The following is a 15,855-nucleotide window of genomic DNA, read 5'->3' on the forward strand; positions in this document are numbered from 1 at the left end:
CCAGGCAGCGCGGTAAGGGGGCAGGGAGGGGGTGTTGGAGAGAGGGTAGGGGAGTTCAAAGTCCTTTATTTGAAATTTAAGTTTTTGTCCTGAAATTTCCCCCTTAAAATGAAGTTGCGTGTTATACGCCTGTGCGTGTTATACGCCGATAAATACGGCACTTGGAAAACGAAACATTCTAAATATAATTTGTAAGCAAGACAGGCTGCAGAACATATTATCCAGGTGGAGAGAAAATACATGAAATTGTCAGGAGTTTCTCTAGTGTGTCAGTTAGTATAACAATGCACAGAGGGTATTTCGGACAGCACTGAAAATTAGCACAATTGGAATTCCCCATTTTCAGACGAGAGTAAAATTAACTTACTCCATTAAAATAAGTTAAATATGAGAGGAAATCTTAATTTTAACACAGCATCTGGAAGACTATATGTGCCCATGTGAAATAAAAATATATATATGCAATGTACATCATACAAATGCTACCATGTTTTACATATTGGACTTGTGGGAGGTTGTATATTGACTCATATGTAAATAATATGAAATTGGCTCCTTTTTTCTATTGCAGTCCATATATCTATGTAACTTATATAAAAGTATATAAGATATGGCATACTCTCAGTGTTCAGCATATGGAACACATATGCCTTTTCCATGTGGATATTGTAAATACATGGAAGAAAAAGTTATTCAAATTGCTGACTACAATTTACGTAGTTTCTGTTAGGAAATGACTGGAGACATGCAGGATCCTAGCAGCTAAAAGTCCTATCAGGGCTCACAAGAACACTGAATAATCAGGTTATTACAGAACTAATAGGAAATAAGAATCAAATACCTATAAAGCAAAGATTAAGCTGGGGACAAGAGCCGAGAAGCCCAATGGACCTTCTTAGGTCTTTTTCCTCCTTGTGACTGACTTTTTTTAAAATTGTTATATAACTGAAATTTTCCTATGCCCACACATGCTTGCTGCCACCAATATTCAAAAACTAGAATATTTTCAGAGAAATAGTGTCTGTCAGCTGCAGCCACCTCTCACTGCCGTCCAGGAGCAGCTTTTGGTTTCAGTTGCATATATAATATATTTAGCTAGGATCTTTCACAGTTTTCACTAATGGCAATATTTAAAAAAAACACAAACTGAAATTTGATTTGCCCTTGTCCCTAATAGTGCCACTGCTTGCTCCTTCAATCCCACCTGTTTTATACCATCTTGCATCTCTCCCACCTCCTGCTTAAAAAAAAATACATACACACTTTCCCACCTGCCCCTATGCTTTGTTTTGTTTCTGGCATTTCCTGAAGCTAACACGTTCTTGCTGTATTTTCACTACAGTTGGTCTTAAGAACCCTGGATGGATGCTAATCCCTTTGCCACAGCTGACAAATATTGTAACAAACCAGAAGCAGCTGAGCACTGATTTTCGCTGTAAGCATCACACTGACAACAGCAGCTGCATGGAGACTTATACCACCAGTCCTGATTTGATGCGAGTCTGGGACAAGAATGGCAGAATCACTTGCATTTGCTGTGATGAAATAGAGGTACAATAGATTGAAGCAGGCAAGAAGATCTGGGCAAGAATGCTGATTCTTTCACTTTAGCTCACATACACACACACACAGTTTGTGAAATTCAAAGAGGGTGTAATTTGCTCCTTTGCAAAAAGCCAGCATGAGGGCTATGCAACACTTAAGTCATTTTTAAAGATGCAAGTAGTATTTGAACTTCTCAGATTCTGAACTCACTGGCGCATCTCATGGGCTCTGCTGCAATCTACATCATAATATTATGCTGTTCTCTCGTGTAGTTGTGGCCAGTATTTGATCCTACAAAAGAAAGAACGAATCTGACCAACTCTACAAAACAGTGCCATAAGGAGGACATTTTCACATACACTGGTAAGCATTTTATGTTCTGCTGTATTTTACACTTTGATATAATACAGTAAGGACTAGACTGTGGCTTTTAAACCAGAGCTCTGAATAGGACACAGTGCTTAACTACCATTATCCCAGAAAGAACACTGGAGAGATTGTCTCAGGCAAATCATGCCTCACAGTCTCTTACTATACTGTCCATTTGGACGGATCATGTTTCTCTCCTCTGTTCATCACCTCTGCCCTTCAGGCAGTGCTACTGTGAGATGTCCTTACTTACCCATACAAAAGAGCAGGGTAGAAGAGCAGCTGAGTTTTTGCTTGCCGTCCTTTGCCTCCATTGAGCAAGGACCCCTCAGGATCTAGCCCTAAATGCCTACAAAAGCATATCAAAAGCATATCTAAAAACCTATTTTCTTGAACTGAAATGGTACCTCATGAGTCCTTCAAAGGCAAGAGAGAAAATGAGCCCACTGCTGAAATTAGAGCTAAGCAAACCTTGTGCAGTTCAAGACTACTGGCTTGGTAAAATATTGTTTGAGTTCCGAGGGTTTACAAAACTAGTATGATTTCGTAAACAATTTTCCCTATCATTTAAACCTATTTCTCTTTAAGAGTGATTAAATTTAAAACCAAAACAGTTTCTACCCAAAGCGAAGCTGCTGCTCCCTGTTAGCGACTGAGCAAACTCCATAAGTGGAGCTGCTCGAAAAATGGTAAGTCATTTTTGTGGAAATTAAAACGAAAATGTTTTTAAAAATGTCTGCAAAATATTTTCCAGTTTTTCTTCCCTTCATCGCTCCTCTGTCTCTCTCTCTCATTTCCCCCTCTTTTCCTTTTTTCTATTTTACAACTAGAAATGGTGAATGGGGAACTAATGAGAAAAGGGGAAGTAAATGTAAAAACTGAAATAACACAAAACATTTTACATTTTCAAGACTGAAAACTTTCTATTTTTCATTGAAAAAAAAATTTTTTTTAATCATCTAACTATACTTCTAAGAGGTGGTTAGCACAAGCTAGAGCTCTGTGTGTATGTTAAAAGGGCCTGATTTATTGATCAGGTTTTGCTGCCTTCAGGCTATGTGCCTCAGGGTATGTCTACACTACGAAATTAGGTCGAATTTATAGAAGTTGATTTTTTAGAAGTCGATTTTATACAGTCAATTGTGTGTGTCCCCACTTAAGACCATTAACTCGGTGGAGTGCGTCCACAGTACTGAGGCTACCATCGACTTCCGGACATTGCACTGTGGGTAGCTATCCCACAGTTCCCACAGTCTCCGCCGCCCATTGGAATTCTGGGTTGAGCTCCCTATGCCTGATGGGGCAAAAACATTGTCACTGGTGGTTCTGGGTAAATGTCATCAGGCCTCCCCGTCCCTCCGTGAAAGCAATGGCAGTAAATAATTTCTCGCCTTTTTTCCTGGGATACCCGTGCAAATGACATACCATGGCAAGCATGGAGCCCGCTCAGCTCACCGTCACCATATGTCTCCTAGGTGCTGCCAAACATGGTACTGCATTGCTACACAGCAGCAATTCATTGCCTTTTGGCAGCAGACGGTGCATTATGACTGGTAGCCATCGTCGTCGTCTCCTGGGTGCTCTTTTAGCCGACCTTGGTGAGGTTGGTCGGGGGCGCCTGGACATAAATGGGAGACAATGATGGCCAGCAGTCATATTGCACCATCTTCTGGCAAGCAGTCAGGAGACGATGTGACGGCTCGCAATCGTACTGCACTGTCTGCTGCCAGCCTAAAATGTATAAGAGAGATGGAGTGGATCAAAACAATAAAGAGACCAGATTTGGTTTGTATTCATTTGCTCCCCCTTCCCTCCCTCTGTGAATAGCGTGGGAAGGGATAGCTCAGTGGTTTGAGCATTGGCCTGCTAAACCCAGGGTTGTGAATTCAATCCTTGAGGATGTCATTTTGTGTGACAACCCTGTAAGCCATATCATCAGTCGCTCTCTCAGAGCAACAGAAGACAATCGTTTCGCGCCTTTTTTCAGCGCAGAAACCATAGCAAGGCAAGCATGAAGGCCGCTCAGATCACCGCCACAATTATGAGCATTGTAAACACCACACGCATTACCCTGCAGTATATGCAGAACCAGAACCTGCAAAAGCAAAAGCAGGCAAGGAGGCGACGGCAGCACGGTGATGACAGTGATGAGGACATGGATACAGACTTCTCTCAAAGTATGGGCCCCGGCAATGTGGACATCATGGTGTTAATGGGGCAGGTTCATGCCATGGAACACCGATTCTGGGCCCGGGAAACAAGCACAGACTGGTGGGACCACATAGTGTTGCATGTCAGGGACAATTCTCAGCGGCTGCGAAACTTTCGCATGCGTAAGGGCACTTTCATGGAACTTTGTGACTTGCTTTCCCCTGCCCTGAAGCGCAAGAATACCAAGATGAGATCAGCCCCCACAGTTCACAAGCGAGTGGCAATAGCCCTGTGGAAGCTTGCAACGCCAGACAGCTACCAGTCAGTCAGGCATCAATTTGGAGTGGGCAAATCTACTGTGGGGGCTGCTGTGATTCAAGTAGCCAACACAATCAACGAGCTGCTGATATCAAGGGTAGTGACTCTGGGAAATGTGCAGGTCATAGTGGATGGCTTTGCTGCAATGGGATTCCCTAACTGTGGTGGGGCGACAGACGGAACACATCTCCCTATCTTGGGATGGGTGGGGTAGTTGTAGCGGCACCTCCTAGAATGGCATGCAGCTCATCATAGAAGCGGCATGTCTGGGGCTCTGACCCGGAGCGCCATTTGCCTCTCTGTTTTTTTGGCAGTCTTGCCTCAGCTCCTTAAATTTCATGCGGCACTGCTGTGAGTCCCTGTTATAGCCTCTGTCCTTCATGCACTCTGAGATTTTTTCAAATGTTTGGGCATTTTGTCTTTTGGAATGGATTTCTGATAGCACGGATTCGTCTCCTCATACAGTGAACAGATCCCGTACCTCCCGTTTGGTCCATGCTGGAGCTCTTTTGTGATTCTGGGACTGCATCATGGTCACCTCTGCTGCTGAGATCTGCACTCACCTGCAGATTGCCACGCTGGCCAAACAGGAAATGAGATTCAAAAGTTCGTGGGGCTTTTCCTGTCTACCTGGTCAGTGCATCGAAGCTGAGAGCACTGTCCAGAGCTGTCACAATGGAGCACTATGGGATAGCTCCCGGAGGCCAATACCATCAATTGCGACCACACTACCCCAAATTTGACCTGGCAAAGTTAATTTCAGCGCTAATCCCCTAGTCGGGGGAGGAGTACCAAAATTGATTTTAAAAGCCCTTTAAGTCGAAAATAACGGCTTTGTCGTGTGGATGGGTGCAGGGTTAAATCGATCTAACACTGCTAAATTTGACCTAAACTCATAGTGTAGACCAGGGCCCAGATGGGGGAAGGTTAGAAGATACACAGTGCAGCCAGCCAGTGCAATTCAAAAAGTGGGCAAGACCAGTCAAGGTGGGATTAAGCCACCCAGAAGATTGCAGTAATTCAACATATAGCCTTAACTTCCATTTAAAGCTGTTCTCTCTGGTGGAAAGAAGGGCAGGTACCGCTGCCTGGCCTTCTCTCAGGAATGAATACCCTCTAGAACAGCTACCCCCATGGCAAAGGAGGTGCAGTTTCCCTCCCACTTTCCTCATGGGGCAATTCTGGCTTATTATATTCATTTTTCTTTCGACATTTTCTTTCTTCCCATCTGCTACTTTCGTGTGTCTCTGTGATTTACTTTTCTGTTTTTCGCTCTACCTATTTATCCAATACAGTATGTGTCAGACTTTGGAACCTGCAGTGTTTGAGTTGGTTTGAAATGAGGTAAAAAAAGTTTGCCTTTCCCTAGTTAAAAGCGAAGTCCAAATCACAAGGTTTATACAAGCATCCCCTTATCCTCTCCTAACTTTTACCCCCCATTACTTTCTTAGCACATTTTGCAGCCATCACTTCAAAGGTTCTAGAGCATTTAAGGCTCACTATTCACACAAGTCTCAGACAGTTCATCTATAAGATTGCAACCTTTTTAAAAATATTCTTCACTTTATAATGGAAAATATTTTTAGGCTATATATCCTCATTGTTCCTGAACTTATTTAAAAAAAAAGCAAAATTGTTTTTGCTCAGACTTTCTTGACACAGTAGTGGCAGAGGGTGGGTTGTTTTTTGTTTTTTTTCTAAGATCGGATCAGGCTATGTGGGACTATGGAATATATATGGTAATCAAATCAAAACTCTGCCAACAAAATTGCCCCTTATTCCATGCTATTTAGACAGTTCCATTTTACTCTGCATGTTGTAAGGAAGAATTTAGTCGAATGAATTGTATTATTTATTATAGCCATCATTTGCAACTAAAATGATTACCTCCCTCCAGCTTCTCAAAATGGTGAGATTATTTGTTCAGTTCTCACTGCTGCATTTAGTCTGCTGGCTAGCAAAAGACATCAAGCAACAAATAATCAGGACAACACATCATAATGCACCAAACAAAAATGGAGACTACTGAATAGCCAGCAGAATTTTTCCCTTTATAACAGTTTTGCAGGAATATGAAAGAACTTTAGTGGTAGAGATTTGAAGCAGTGAAAATTAAATTTCAAATCCTAATAATTCCCACACACAGAGCTTTCATTCCAAAGCAGCAGAAAAGATTTAACCACAAACCACTGATTCAAATTAATGACAAAGGCTTAGCATAAAGGAGGCTCAAATAAGAAGGGTAAATGTACTCCTTTCAGATAACACAATCATCTTTTTCAGGGCCAGTAATTCATGTTTCAAAAGGAACCCATAGCTTCCATAGATTTAACATGATATATTTGAAGTATGATTGTTTTACAACATTTTTCTCTGACAATTAAAGTACACTAGCATAGAAATCATGCATTTCTTTAATAGCAAGTTACAGCTTATTTCCAAAGGCAAACCTTATGTTGAAATACATGAGAATATTTATACCCCACCCTGGCCTCACTTCTCTGGTGTAGAAAGGGGCCTGAAACAGGACAGATCCTGCCAGTTTAGGATTCCCCAAGGGGAAGTTTCCAACAGTCCTGGTGCTGGCATAGTGAACTCCTACATTAGGAGGGGTCTTAATAAGCTGAGAAGTTGAGAGGCCTGGCCAGAATGCACTGCCTTATTGCAGTCCCCAACTGATGATTGTCCAACTGATATATTTCAGAACAGCCCCAAAACTGCTCTAAACTATATCAAGGCAAGACATAATATAATATATGGAGATATTCCTATCTCATAGAACTGGAAGGGACCCTGAAAAGTCATTGAGTCCAGCCCCCTGCCTTCACTAGCAGGACTAAGTACTGATTTTGCCCCAGGTCCGTAAGTGGGCCCCTCAAGGATTGAATTCACAACCCTAGGTTTAGCAGGCCAATGCTCAAACCACTGAGCTAGAAAGGGCCGTAGGGCTAGGGAGGTGCAACCAGCTCCTTTGTGCATTACTAGGTGCATTTGGGAATCTGTCCCTCACTGATCCTGGCTCCATGGATTCTGTACCTTTGTCTTCAATCGGAGTAGGAGTGGGCCCAATTTCCTCACCAATAACCAATATTTTAAATGAAAAAAAAAGTTTGTAACATACAACACAAAACTAAAATCAATTCTTTTTCTGTTGTGCTTTTTCCCAGCTAGGTCAATACAAGTAGTTAATCATTATATTAATTTTTCATAAATACAAGACTACATATCAGTAAAGCACACAAATACAGCCAAATTATGTCATACATACACATAGGGATAAAAATATCAGCACAAAGCCCCATGTTCCCCTCATCTACAGGTGCACAGGGAAGTAAAATGGGGAAGAAAGAGGGAAGCTGTGTCCCTCCAACATGTTTCTACGCATTCAGCAGAAGCGTTTCTACAGGGCTGGGACTGAATAGGTCTTAAGGAGGCACCACAGGGTCAGAGAAGTGAAACAGCATGGAGTAGTTGCTGTATACAGCATGCTGTTCTCTACAAAGGGGGTGTTTTTTCCTGTGGAAATTTGTGAGGAAGTTACTGTTAGGGAGACCAGTTGTATCTAAACAGAATGTTGATTGTGAATAAAGAGTTTTTTCTGTAACAATGTTATACAACAATAAGATGTGAAACATTTCGCTTCTGCTCCATACACGTTCATTTACATTAATAAAAAATGTTCAAATCCTTCTTCACCTCAAGAAGGATATGAGTGTGTGTTTTCAGCAGAATAACAGCAAATTGTTCACCTCCTTGACAAACTCCACTGCACAAAAGGTTCATAACCCCGTTAATACTATGGTTCATACCATTATGAAAGTGAAGCCTGGGAAAGTACCAAGGGTAGGTAACATATCAGCAGAATTGCTAAAAGTGATTGGTGACCTCAATATTATCTCATGTGGAAAATTTGCAATGATGTATGAATGACTAGAAATTAACTGGCCAGCTGGATGGAGGGAATTCTACCCTTACCAAAGAAAGGAGATATATGATTGGAAAAAAGGCAAATATAGTGTCCATATTTTAAAAAAGGAAGAAGGAACCTGGGGAACTACAGACCAGTCAGCCTCACCTCAGTCCTTAGCAAAATCATGGAGCAGGTCCTTAAGGAATCCATTTTGAAGCACTTGGAGGAGAGGAAGGTGATCAGGAACAGTCAACATGGAATCACCAAGGGCAAGTCATGCCTGACCAACCCGATGCCTTCTATGATGAGATAACTGGCTCTGTGGATTTGGGGAAAGCAGTACATGTGATATATCTTGACTTTAGCAAAGTTTTGATACAGTCTCCCACAGTATTCTTGACAGCAAGTTAAAGTAGTATGGATTGTATGAATGGACTATAAGGTGGATCGAAAGCTGGCTAGATTGTCGGGCCCAACGGGTAGTGATCAACGGCTCGATGTCTAGTTGGCAGCTGGTATCAAGCAGAGTGCCCCAGGAGTAGGTCCTGGGGCCGGTTTTATTCAACATCTTTATTAATGATCTGGATGATGGGATGAATTGCATCCTCAGCAAGTTTGCAGATGACACTAACCTGCGGGGAGAGGTAGATATGCTAAAGGGTAGGAATAGGATTCAGAGTGACCTAGACAAATTGGAGGATTGGGCCAAAAGAAATCATATGAGGTTCACAAGGACAAGTGCAGAGGAAGAAAGAATCCTATGCACCGCTACAGGCTGGGGACCAACTGGCTAAGCAGCAGTTCTGCAGAAAAGGACCTGGGGATTACAGTGGATGAGAAGCTGGATATGAGTCAGCAGTGTGCCCTTGTTGCCAAGAAGGCCAACAGCATATTGGGCTGTATTAGTAGGAGCTTTACCAGAAGATCAAAGGAAGCCATTACTCCCCTCTATTTGGCACTGGTGAGGCCACACTTGGAGTATTGCATCCAGTTTTGGTCCCTCCCCCCCCCACAGAAGGAATGTGGACAAATTGGAGAGAGTCCAGTGAAGGGCAACAAAAATAAGTAGGGGGCTGGGGCATATGACTTACGAGGAGAGGCTGAGGGAACTGGGGTTATTTAATCTGGAAAAGAGAAGAGTGAGGGGGGATTTGATAGCAGCCTTCAGCTACCTGAAGGGGGGTTCCAAAGAGGATGGAGCTAGGCTGTTCTCAGTGGTGTCAGATGACAGAACAAGAAGCAGTGGTCTCAAGTTGCAGTGGGAGAGGTCTAGGTTGGATATTAGGAAACACTATTTCACTTGGAGGGTGGTGAAGCCCTGGAATAGGTTACCTAGGGAGGTGGTGGAATCTCCATCTTTAGAGGTTTTTAAGGCCCAGCTTGACAAAGCCCTGGCTGGGATGATTTATTTGGGGTTGGTCCTGCTTTGAGCAGCTGATTGGACTAGATGACCTCCTGAGGTGTCTTCCAACCCTAATATTCTATGATTATATGAAGGGAAGTCACAATTATACCCTCTCCCTGAAATCTGAGGCAAGTAAATTGCTGCTCTATATAATTCAAGATTGGTTAATATGAATGATAGAAGCAGAACTGCCACCACAACCAGCTGGCTTCAAAAAGCGACAAGACATGCATGATCAAATTGCAAAGATCCATCATACCATTAAAAATGCAGGGAATATAATCATCCATTAATTTTGTTTCATCTGGAAAAATAGCAAGGAATATGAACTATCCCTGAATGTGAAAAAAACAAAAGCATGTATGTTGACATGATCAATAATAAATAACATGCAAGTGGACATCAAGATCTAGTTAAGCTGAAGAGGCAGTAGATGAATTTAATTATCTGGGATCATATTTATCCAGCCAAGGAGGCTGCTCCAAAGAAATTGGAAGAAGAGTACTAATGGCTCACTCAGCCATCCCCCCCTTATGACAGTGTGGAGAAAACATGCCATCTTGAAGTGTACAAAAGTTCAAGTGGTGAAAAACCTAATTCTTTTCCACAGTGACATCTAGATGTGAATTATGGGGAAATAATGCTGCTGACAAAAAGAAAATTGAAGATATGGAACTGGCGAAGACTCTTGAGTATCTCCTGTACAGAAAATAAGATGAATGCTTATGTCAGAAACATTATTGGAGAGAAGCAGATTTTGTTGTCGGAAAATAAGAGAAACAAACTTATGTACTTTGGTCACATCAAGCATAGAGATGGAAATAGCCTTCAGAAAGTAATCATGGAAGGGATGCTGGCAGGTCATCATAGTACGGAACAAGTGGCAAAGGGACGGATAAATAGGGTGTGCAGATTACTGGGAGGTCAACTGCTGAGTGTGCAAATTTAGCAATCGATTAAGGCGGCTTCCGAAAATTCTGCTGTGATGTCACCAGTATTCAGACTGGAATAAATGATCTTTGCTTACATTACATACAAATGGAAAGACAAAATTGCCCTGAGGGAAACCAAATGCTTAATGTGATTTGAATTAGAGCTGTGGACTTCTCTGAACATCCTTTCCATTATCGACTCTTTTGCTCACCTTTCTCTTAGCCTTGGAAACCTATCACATTTCTTATGTTTGTTTATAAATCCACTTATACACCAGACAGGTTTTAAATTGCAAAACTTGCTTGGCTTCTGCTTCTTTTGATTCTCTGCCACCTGCCCATTTTCAGTTAAACAGCATTTGGGCAAAGTCTGAGCTGTTTTTTGTTCATTAGGTTTTTTTGAAAGCTTAGTTTAGTCTATGTCTGGAAAGTCAATAAGAATGTAATTTAAAATACAAAACACCTTGGAAGAAGAGGAAGAAGAAATCCCAGTGTGATGACTTCTATCTGATCTTAAAAGATGATACTCAATACTCACAGGACCCTGTATCTATTAATAAACTGTACCTCATCCACATCTCAGGGCATGTCTACACTGTCCAGTCATTCATGATATCAGGTTGTGAATAGCAGCATGGCTGTAACTCCCCTGTATGAGTGCTGCAGGTGTGAACTTTAAGGTTCCTACTTTGCATTAATGGAGTCCAGTTCTAAATGCAAGGCCGTTAAGCCTTTTGTCTCTCACTGTTCTGTCTCTTTTTCCTCTTAGGGCCAAATCCAGTTCTGGTCACACATGTGTTGTCCCACCAATGTCAACAGAACTATATGTGAGTATATGTAAGTAAGGTAAGCAGGATTTCTCTTTTTTCCTTCCATCCTCTCCCACGCTCTTTGTATCTCTTTGCTCCTTCTTTTCCATCCTAAAATTGATTCTCACTCAATTAGAGTCCATAAGTATCTACATGGGGAACACATATTTAACAATGGGCTCTTCAATGTAGCAGAGAAAGACATAACATGATCCAATGGCTGGAAGTTGAAGCTAGACAAATTCAGACTGGAAATAAGGTGTACATTTTTGTCAGTGAGGGTAATTAACCGCTGAACCAATTTCCCAAGGATCATGGTGGATTTTCCATCACTGACAATTTTAAAATCAAGATTAGATGTTTTTTCCAAAAGATCTGCTTTAGGAATAATTTTGGGGAAGTTCTATGGCCCGTTATAAAGAAAGTCAGACACACTGTTTATACTCAGGTTTCAAAGTAGCAGCCGTGTTAGTCTGTATCCGCAAAAAGAACAGGAGTACTTGTGGCACCTTAGAGACTAACAAATTTATTGGAGCATAAGTTTTCGTGGGCTACAGCCCACTTCATCAGATGCATGTAGTGGAAAATACAGTAGGAAGATATATATATGTGGACAGAGTTGGCAACGGGCTTTGTTGTAAGGATAGGTTCACAGATCTGCGGAGACAGGCCAGTCCTTTCTTCCAGACAGCCCCCAAACCTGAAGCAAATACTCACCGGCAACCACACACCACACAACAAAAACACTAATCCAGGAACCTATCCTTGCAACAAAGTCCGTTGCCAACTCTGTCCACATATCTATTCAGGGGATACCATCATAGGACCTAATCACATCAGCCATGCCATCAGGGGCTCGTTCACCTGCACATCTACCAATGTGATATATGCCATCATGTGCCAGCAATGCCCCTCTGCCATGTACATTGGCCAAACCAGACAGACAGTCTCTACATAAAAGAATAAATGGACACAAATCAGATGTCAAGAATTATAACATTCAAAAACCAGTTGGAGAAAACTTCAATCTCCCTGGCCACTCGATTACAGACCTAAAAGTCGCAATATTACAACAAAAAAACTTCAAAACCAGACTCCAATGAGAGACTGCTGAATTGGAATTAATTTGCAAATTGGACACCATCAAACTAGGCTTGAATAAAGACTGGGAGTTGATGGGCCATTACACAAAGTAAAACTATTTCCCCATGCTTATTTCCCCCTCCCCCCCCATTTCCTTACATCTCCTTGTCAATTGCTGGAAATGGGCCATTTTCATTACCACTACAAACAATTCTTTTTCTCTCCTGCTGATAATAGCTCACCTTAACTGATCAATCTCCTTATATTGTGTATGGTAACACCATTGTTTCATGTTCTCTGTGTATACATATATCTTCCTACTGTATTTTCCACTACATGCATCCGATGAAGTGGGCTGTAGCCCACGAAAGCTTATGCTCAAATAAATTTGTTAGCTTCTAAGGTGCCACAAGTACTCCTGTTCTTTTTGTTTATACTCAGGCACTCTCACAATAGTAATACAGAAGAGACAGGATCAAGCTGATTTAGTTCTGTAACAATAACACAAAGAATTTGACAAATGATCTCTTTGTTCTGAAAAGAAAACTAAGCCTCCCCGTTTCCAAAGACCATGATATCTAATATTCATAATCACTCTTATCTTCACTTGGTCAAGCCACAAAATGAAATAATAGAATAGTTCATCTAACATACTGGCAGCAAGCAGCACACTAGGAAGAGATTGGAGCCAATGTTTTTTGACATGTACCTTACTTCCTACCATCCCTTTCACACATAGAGGATATATAGTAGGGAAAAGATGAATTAACATTTAGCCCTTCTTCATTGAAAATAGTCATTTAAACTAAAATACTAGCATGCCTTTGAGAATACTAGCATTTCTTCTATGTCATTGAGCAGGTTCTTGATTTCCACACCTATTATTGTGCTTCTTCTCATATTGTAATGTATTCATCACCTTGTTGTGAAACATCTTGGCATAATTCTGAATAAGGTGCACATTTCCATAATAAAGGAGTATGTGTTAGTTGCATTATAAATAAACCAGGATTTTTCCATATATGGATTTCTGCATACATTTTGCCCAAGTTACAAACCCTAGTCCACTGCACTGCACATCCTTATGCATCTCCAGTTTTGCTTTATGAATCATTCATACTGTGCATTCTGTGTCACACACATTTTTTCCTAAGACCTACATACTAGCAGGCTTCTATTTTTGTTACTGAATGGAGACCCAAGCAGGGTGAAAGAAGAACTTTCTGAAGATGACATAGGGCTTAATCTATACCCTAATATTAACATCTCCTCAGCATAACACAAATGCAGAATAGTCTCAATAAAGTCTTTGTTATATGCTAAACTGATTTTTTTCTCCCTTTAGGTTAGTTTGTAAATTTGCAGTTATTAGAACCAGAAAGGTATCTGCTAATTAAATTTATATTCTTGGCAGTATCTGTACAATCAAAACCTCTAGTGTACAGTAAAAGATAGATATAAAAATAACTATACTATCCTGCTATAGGATATTAGTCTCTTCTCAATTATATTCAGAAAAATATAGACCTTTGCACAGCTAAAATATTTCACAAATATGATTCTCAACTTTTTTTTATAATTGGTAGATTACTAATTTGTAAACAGCCCACATTCTCTAATTCTGCTCTGTGCTGGGTATCTATGGGTACTTGGTTTAAAATAAAAATAATAATTAGTAGCCCTCAAAAATTTGGAAGTTTACGTTGCACAATTAACCAGGAATTTGAGATACTTCTTCAAAGCTTATCTGAACTATCAAAACTTTATTTAGTCTGCAAAATTGGGTTGGAAAGATGCCTTTTTAATGTATTTACAGTAAGGGAGAAAATATCACAATCTGTAATACTTATATGACCCCCATTTCCACAGTACCTGAGAATTTCTCATCTTTAATCTATTTATCCTCATAACACTCTTGTGAGGTACTGAAGTACTAATATTCTCACTTTACCTTTAAAAATCTGGCCCATAGTCTCTTTGAGCCTCAGTTCCTCATTTGTATTTACGCGCTTGAAGATAAAGATTGGGCGTTAGGCACTTAGTTCATTTTTGAAAATCTCACTAGGCGTCTACCTACATTATTAGACTTCCAAATATTTTTGAAAATCTGACCCTAAACAACTTGCCCAAGGTCACACAGAAAGTCTGTGGTGGTGCAGGAAATAAAATCCTGGTCTCTTGAATCCCAGTTAGTCCCCTAATCATGGGTCCATCTTTCCTCTTATAAGGACAACATATGTCACACTACTAATCACCCGTACTTCCTGTTCTGATTGAAACCAGGAATCTCAGTAGTCTTGTGAAGGATGAGTTCTGGTGAAATTTCCAATCCCATTTTGCAATACAGAATGCTTCAGAAAAGCACTTGAGCCAAACCCCAGTACAGAAACTTTTGCAGTTTTCCCATCATTAGTTGTTTTATATATATCTGAACTGATTCAACCATCCCTAATTTTTAAAAAACAAAAAACAGTACTGATTACTCATAACCAGTCCTACATCATTTAGGAAATTTCAACACTAAGTCAGTATTTATTTGAAATGTTGTCTGAGAAATAAACTAGTAGCACTTTTGGTGTGGGAAGCCATGTATTGAGACATGGACATCTGCTGAATGACACACTACAGGTCTATGCCTGTGGGCATTCCATACTACTTGCATACCAGAAGAGTGCTGAAATACAACAGCATATCATTCCTCCCAAGGATGGGTTACAGGGACTTCCTTTAGGGAAAAAAACATATTGTAATAGTCCAGCACAGACTATCAGCGACAAAGGTTATCTGTACAATGCAAAGATACCTGTGCAATGCAACTACTGAATTTGGCATAGTGCCTCTTTCTGTCTAAACCTGGAACTGTACCTGATTTAAATGAGACAAAAATCCTCACTAAACAAACTGGCTAAAACTTGTTTCTATTTCTGAGAGTTAATTCAGCCTAGGGATGGATTAGGGATAGCATAGTGTGTTAGGAATAGGTACTAATTGTTATGTCTAGCTCCCAGCATTAATGTCCATCTGTTTAGATGGTATGGTGCACACTCTTCGGTTGGTCAAACTTTATCCTAGGGCAGAGGTGTCAGACAGGCAATGAAGGATGGATAACATTTCATAATCTCTAACTACGGTCAATTTAAGACCAGAAGTAGGTCAACACAGTAGGCTGCAGCTATTATGATCCAAAATCAGGACATTCAAATATAAACCAGGTATACAGAAGCAGAGTACAAGCAAATGTAAATCAAACATTTAAAGGTTTCTCTTTAAAGCTTATTATTATTCATACAGCAACATAAATATGCATAGATTTTTACAGAAAAGAATGAAAGA

The 15,855-nt window shown here is 40.6% G+C and overlaps 1 long non-coding RNA gene across 1 annotated transcript in view; it reads right to left on the minus strand.

Annotated features, from left to right (window-relative positions):
* Positions 1-1,755: 1,755 nt before the first annotated feature.
* LOC123373167 overlaps positions 1,756-15,855 on the minus strand; it is a 106,696-nt gene continuing 92,596 nt past the window's right edge. The window contains exon 3 of the long non-coding RNA XR_006580594.1: positions 1,756-1,836. This is a non-coding gene — a long non-coding RNA (uncharacterized LOC123373167). The remainder of the gene's footprint in view (positions 1,837-15,855) is intronic.

Source organism: Mauremys mutica, chromosome 6, assembly GCF_020497125.1.
Source record: "Mauremys mutica isolate MM-2020 ecotype Southern chromosome 6, ASM2049712v1, whole genome shotgun sequence".
In the NCBI taxonomy this organism is placed as follows: Eukaryota; Metazoa; Chordata; order Testudines; family Geoemydidae; genus Mauremys; species Mauremys mutica.